The sequence below is a fragment of the Amaranthus tricolor genome, chromosome 7, assembly GCF_026212465.1.
Source record: "Amaranthus tricolor cultivar Red isolate AtriRed21 chromosome 7, ASM2621246v1, whole genome shotgun sequence".
In the NCBI taxonomy this organism is placed as follows: domain Eukaryota; kingdom Viridiplantae; phylum Streptophyta; class Magnoliopsida; order Caryophyllales; family Amaranthaceae; genus Amaranthus; species Amaranthus tricolor.
In genome coordinates, this window is record NC_080053.1 from 15,398,666 (window position 1) to 15,406,139 (window position 7,474).

The 7,474-nt window shown below is 32.4% G+C and overlaps 1 long non-coding RNA gene across 1 annotated transcript; it reads left to right on the forward strand.

Annotated features, from left to right (window-relative positions):
- The first annotated feature begins 578 nt into the window (after positions 1 to 578).
- On the forward strand, positions 579 to 4,541 carry LOC130817808 (uncharacterized). Its single transcript, XR_009043857.1, has 3 exons — positions 579 to 786; positions 2,169 to 2,323; positions 2,969 to 4,541. It is a non-coding gene; the product is annotated as an uncharacterized LOC130817808 (long non-coding RNA).
- The last annotated feature ends 2,933 nt before the right edge of the window (positions 4,542 to 7,474 follow it).

Below are 7,474 nucleotides of genomic sequence, written 5' to 3' on the forward strand. Positions count from 1 at the left end.
TTCCCAGTGGAGACGAGCTCATTTTGTTCGTGGCTCAGTTTAACACGACTCACTAATCATTGCATACAAAACAATTGACACAATTAAAGTTACATGGGTAATTTTACAAACAAATTTGGAAAAAAAATTAAAATTTATGTTCATCGCCTAATACAACCGACTCACTATTCATTTGATCCGAACACGAAAAATTAAAACTCTCAAAGTCACATGGCTTGCATACACGACTCACCGATCCTACTATTTTTCTGTAGTGTCATGACTCGACACAAGTCAGGGTAGCCAACACAGCAAAACAGGAGCTTTTATTGTATGGGGTAATGGTATGATGAGGCATGTGACCCGCTTGAGCATGACCCACCGAGCATGTGGCCTGCTTCAGCACGACCTACAACATAATAGGACACAAATTTCATGACACTTTAAAGTATGTCTTGATTAATAAGTGTACGATGTAAATAATAAATAGAATAAGAATAAAGTAATGTTCACTCCCTCCTTTGAAAAGTCTAAAACAAACTTGGTCCACCATAATTTAATGTGAACCAATCTATTTTCCACTTAGCTCCTAAGCATGTCACGTGAGTTAGCTAAATATCCATATTTAAAAAAAAAACCATACTTTTTTTCTGAAGATTTTGCTCAAACATTTTCTTCCTTAATTCTTATCCTCTTCTTTCCTCATTTCTTCTTTTTTATAAGTCAACTTTGAAGCTCAATCGTCGACATCTGTTGGATTATCAAGCTCTATCTATCGATTTTTGGAAACCCTAGCTTGAAATTAAGGTATGTTTTACCTTGCTTCTTACTTGAAAATTGAATTTTATTTTTTGCTTGGTAAAGTTAGGTTGTGGATTTTGCTGCGGTTTTTTTGTATATTATGATAATTGTATGATTTTTCTTAGGTGTATGCGTCGTTCAAATAAAAAATGATGTGGATTTTGTTTTTGTTTAAGTCAATTTTGCATTTTTGCTTTTGTTGTTTTTGACGTAATTTTTTCTTTTTATCTTAGCTTTATTACTTTTCTCATTCAAATCTGTTTCTACATCCCACTTGTTTTCTATTCCGCTATTGCTCACCTCCTCAATTTGTTTTGCACTATTAATAATGGATAATCCGAACTTTGAGGGGTCTTTGCCAAGAGCAGCACTTCTGGCTAAAAGGTAACCTGCCATAGCAGATAATTTGTTAGAAAGAAAAAAAAAGAAAATCCTAGCAATCCAGCCTTCTCCTCTATATCATCTTCTTGACATCTTCACTAACATCTTTATCAATCATCAACATTGTATCATCTTATTCACCTTGTATCATCTTCATCACTAGCACCTTTATCAAACAAAATAAATTAGGTTTTTCACCCCTCCGTAAATGGTGTCACCACCACAGTTCCAAACTCCATCTAGCTAATCCCCGACATCATGTGAATCCACTTGCTATAAAAAATTCCCTTCCCATAACACCATTAATGTTAGCTAGTCCCACCAACTCAAAACCCCACCCTCATTTTCTATTATTTTCATTCCAATATCATAAAAAAGAGTCTTTTTAATTTCTCATTCCTTTTTCAATTAAACTATCTCTTTTCAATTTCTTCTACTAAGATTACTTCAATTCCTGCTTGGTTGAAGTAGAAAGTCTAAAGGACTAAAGATGATCATGTCAATGGAGTTATTAATGTTAATGACGGTGTTGAGCAAAGTCAATGTTATAGTAGTGGTGATGGCTATGCGTTGGACTTCCATGTGAAAGGGTTGCTGTAAGGAGTGGGGAAGGAGGCTTGGTGGCCGTTGCGAACTTAGTGGCTGTGGGGAGGGGAAAAGAGGTTTTTGTAAGGTGGTCATTGTGAAGTCAGGGGATGAGTTTCCTTTTTCTTTTTTATTTTCCAAAAAATTGATACTATAATTGATTAGCAGGTAGAAGAATTAGCAAACAATGTCATTGGAAAACTGACGTTATACTAAGGAAGTAAGGATTATTGAATGTTTAACAAAAAGTTGAGATTATTGTATGAAAATTAAAAATAGGCTGAATTATTCTAGGTAATTTTTTCTATTTTTTTTTTAACTTTGATGTGAAAAGTTTACTGCATTTGAGCTCCTTCCAGCACAATGCTCCTTTTATAACCCATGTAGGAACAGACAATGATTAACAAAACAAAGTTTTGTAGGCAGAGTGAATGAGTAACTTGGAAAGTGGCATCAGTTGTAGCAAGAATTATCATGAAGACCTTCCACTTCTCAGTCATGCTAGAACCTTATGAATCAACGTCAAAGAAAAATGACATTCAACTCAAGCTCATCATTCAAGGAAGAATTCTTAATTGTAAGTTTAATGTTTTAGAAGTAGGATCTAAAGGCATTAGAAAATACAAATGTAATGATTTTTAAAAATCATATTTTAGATACTTGTAACATAAGCTATAAGAAAAAGATAGTTCTAGCTTAAAGTTTTCAAGTTTCAATGACCTTTTAAGTGAAATAAAAATTCTGATTTTAATCATGTATTCCTTGTATCTCAATTATTATTGCAAGGGAGTGATGTATGAGTAGGGATGGCAATGGGTCAGATTTAGCTCGAATTATCCACCTTTCAACTTTGATTTGGATAAAACTAGAATTACTATTTTTAGTCTATCTTTATTTGGAGTTGGATTATGCATAACGTTGACCATTTAGAGTTATAAACCTAGATTATATATACTACATACTAAGTATAGTAGTGGGGCAATATACAATACATAACAAGAGAGGCATTGATTGATACTCCACTCTATAAAAAAGAGGGAGTATGCAAGGGACATTCCATTCTATTCTCAGAGCAATTTTTGATTTCTTCGTAAGAACTTCTCTTTATTCTCGTTCTTCTTTACATGAGATTATATTGAGAGAGTAATTAGCTTTCACTATAATCAAAGTTCATAATTCATTGCAATACTTGTATTTACTATTGCAATCTTCTTTGTGCTAGAAAATTTTTGTGTAGGTTGTATCCCATTGTAGATTTCATCATGACGCACCTTTGTGGGAGAAATATCGCAATAGGAAAGTGCAATCACGCCTCCTACAAATATTGAGTTTTCGAGCGACTTGAATTCATTATTGCAACCATACCTTCGTTGTGTTCTTTTGGTGATTAGAAGAGGTCAAGGCCATCTACAAAGGGATTACAAATAATGTAGAATACTCTATTGTGATATCATCTTCATGATGACAAGTGTTAAGGAACTCATTTCTAATTTCACTAAGTTGGACAAATTTATTAGTGTGGACTTTCAACGTTGGCTAAAGAAGATGCTTATTCTCTTGAAAACTCTAAATGTTGCCTATGTAATTAGCACTTTTAGACCGAAGGAATCGAAAGATGAAATCTTGGAGCAAGCAAGGAAAAGGAGCAAGTGGGACAGTGACGATTTTATATGATGGGGTAACATCTTGAATGGTATGACGGATACTCTTTTTGGTGTCGATCAATTTCATGAGTCGGTTAAACTTTTGTGGGATTCTCTTGAAGACAAATATATGGCCGAGGATGCGAGTTCAAAGAAATTCCTTGTAAGTAATTTTAATGCATATAAAATGGTCGTTAATCCCTCAATTATTGATCAATTCCATGACTTACAAAGGATGTATGGAAACATGAAAATACATGATATTAAAATGGATGAATGTTTGTTGTAAGTAGAATCATATACAAGTTGCCTCCGTCATGGAGGGATGTTAGACATGCACTAAAACATGAGAAGGAAGACATGAGTCTTGCCGATCTTGGACGAAATTTTGTTGTTGAGTCTAGCATAGGGGCCTCATAAGGGCAATAGGATCCAAATCCTATTGTTTGCTTGGTCAACATGGTAAAGGAGAAACCCTCTCAATGTGAAAAGCGTAAGAAGATTTACAACTAGAATTCTAGCAAAACAAAACAGTTGAAAATGGGTTTTGGGAACGCGGAAAGCCCAAACATCTAAAAAGGAATTGTTTTGTTTTTAAGAATAAACAAAAGAATAAGGGTCAAGCTTCAACAATCGAGGACCCCTTTACTAGAGGCGATTATTCCATATTAAATAAACATTCTAGTTTTGATGTTTGTATAATGAATACTAATAATAGTATTGTGCAGGATGATCCATTGTCTTAGTTATTGATTTAAGGTCGACTAGACATGTTTGTAAGAACAAACATTTGTTTAGAACCTTGCACAAGGTGGTTGATGGGGAGTTTCTCTACATGGGGAACACTTCTTCTATCAAGGTCCATAGAAAAGGGCAAGTTGAACTCATGTTTACATCTGAAAATCTCTTAGTGTTAAGAGATGTATACTACGCTCCTGATATTAGTAGGAATCTGGTTTGTTTGGCATTGAACATGGCACACAACACTATTTGAAGTATATTATTATGTTTGAAATGGTTAGAATTGAAAACAATAGTTCTATGCATTAAATTACGTGCTAAGTTGCGTTTTTAAGGTTTTTTAAGCGTTTTTGGCACTTTCTCGCATAAATAAGTTCAAACTTGGTTTGTTTGGCATGAAACTTGGCACACAACACTATTTGGTATATATTATTCTGTTGAAATAGTTAGAATTGAAAAAATAGTCATATGCTTGAAATTACGTGCTAAGTTGCATTTTAAAGGTTTTTTAAGCGTTTTTGGCACTTTTTCGCATAAAGTATTTATCCATTTCAACGCAATAATATATACTAAAGAGTGTTGTGTGCCAAGTTTCATGGCAATAAAACAAAATTTTGAACTACTTTATGCGAGAAAGTTTCAAAAACGCTTAAAAAACCTTAATAAATCAACTTAGCATGTAATTTCAAGCATATGACTATTGTTTTCAATTCTAACCATTTCAACACAATAATATATACCAAATAGTTTTGTGTGCCAAGTTTCATGCCAAACAAATCAAGTTTGAAATACTTTATGCAAGAAGGTGTCAAAAACGCTTAAAAAACCATAAAAATGCAACTTAAAACGTAATTTAAAACATATGACTATTTTTTCAGTTCTAACTATTTCAACCGAATAATATATACTAAATAGTGTTGTGTGCCAAATTTCATGCCAAACAAACCAAATTTGAACTAATTTATGCGATAAGGTGCCAAAAACGCTTGAAAAACCTTAAAAACGCAACTTAGCACGTAAATTCAAGCATATGACTATTGTTTTCAATTATAACAATTTCAACACAAATATATATACCAAATAGTTTTGTTTGCCAAGTTTTATGCTAATCAAACCAATTTTGAACTACTTTATGCGAAAAAATGCCAAAAACGCTTAAAAAACCTTGAAAACGCAACTTAGCACGAAATTTCAAGCATTGTTTTCAATTCTAACCAATTCAACACGATAATATATACCAAATAGTGTTGTGTGCCAAGTTTCATGCCAAACAAACCAAGTTTGAACTACTTTATGCGAGAAAGTGACTAAAAAGCTAAAAAAAAAACCTTAAAAACGAAACTAAACACGTAATTTAAAGCACATGACTATTGTTTTGATTCTAACCATTTCAATACAACAATATATACCAAATAGTGTTGTGTACCATGTTTCATTCCCAACAAACCAATTTTGACTATTTAGTATATATTATTGCGTTGAAATTGTTAGAATTGAAAACAATAGTCATACGCTTAAAATTACTTGCTGAGTTGCGCTTTCAAGGTTTTTTAAGCGTTTTTGGCTCTTTCTCGCATAAAGTTGTTCAAACTTGGTTTGTTTGGCATGAAACTTGGCACACAATATTATTTGGTATACATTATTATGATGAAATGGTTAGAATTGAAAACAATAGTCATATGCGTGAAATTACGTGCTAAGTTGCGTTTTTAAGGTTTTTTAAGCGTTTTTGGCACTTTCTCGCATAAAGTAGTTCAAAATTGGTTTGATTAGCATGAAAATTGACACACAACAACTATTTGGTATATATTATTGTGTTGAAATTGTTATAATTAGAAACAATAGTCATATGCTTGAAATTACGTGCTAATTGCGTTATTAAGGTTTTTTAAGCGTTTTTGGCACTTTCTCGCATAAATTAGTTTCAAATTGGTTTGATTAGAATGAAACTTGGCACACAACACTATTTGGTTTATATTATTGTATAGTTATAATTGGAAACAATAGTCATATGCTTGAAATTACGTGCTAAGTTGCGTTTTTAAGGTTTTTAAAGCGTTTTTGGCACTTTCTCGCATAAAGTGGTTTAAAATTGGTTTGATTAGCATGAAACATGGCACACAACACTATTTGGTATATATTATTGTGTTGAAATTGTTATAATTCGAAACAATAGTCATTTGCTTGAAATTACGTGCGAATTGCGTTATTAAGGTTTTTTAAGCGTTTTTGGCACTTTCTCGCATAAAGTAGTTCAAAATTGGTTTGATTAGCATGAAACTTAGCACACAACACTATTTGGTATATATTATTGTGTTGAAATCTTTATAATTGGAAACAATAGTTATATGCTTGAAATTACGTGCTAATTGCGTTATTAAGGTTTTTGTATATATTATTGTGTTGAAATGGTTAGAATTGTAAACAATAGTCATATGCTTGAAATTAAATGCTAAGTTGTGTTTTTAAGGTTTTTTAAGCGTTTTTGGCTCTTTTTCGGATAAAGTAGTTCAAACTTGGTTTGTTTGGCATGAAATTTCGCACACAACACTATTTGGTATACATTATTGTGTTGAAATGGTTAAAATTGAAAACAATAGTCATATGCTTGAAATTACGTGCTAAGTTGCGTTTTTAAGTTTTTTAAGCGTTTTAGGCACTTTCTAGTATAAAGTAGTTCATAATTGGTTTGATTGGTACGAACTTGGCACAAAACACTATTTGGTATATATTATTGTGATGAAATGGGTAGAATTGAAAAGAATAGTCATATGCTTGAAATTACGTGCTAAGTTGCGTTTTTAAGGTTTTTTTAAGCATTTTTGGTACTTTCTTGCATACGATTCACACTTAAGTCTCACAAGGTTAAATATAACACTAATATGACATGATGACTATTCTTAAAGTGGTCAGATTGCGACATCCTTCGCTACATTATCCAGAGTTAGAGAGACTACAATCAAGCATCACCACAAGGAACTTAACAACGTTCTACAATAAGTTGATGTCATTCTCATGGCTTTACTAAGATGATGCATTATGACTTCAATAACACCCTAATAAGAATACTTGTAATTCACAACAATCAAACCACAACAATTAGAAACTATTATTCCCAATTTAACCACCAAAATCACTTCCATAATCAGCTACAATCATCACCATTACAAATTATCACAACAATAATCAATCGACTAAGTTTCAAAACAACTTTTAAGGTTATTTAATCAATCATCACACCACCCAAAATATAGCATAAAACACACATCATTAGTAATTTCATCTTTAAATCCAAACCTAGTCATTTCATGTTCAAAGATAACACTTTTAACTATTATCCATAG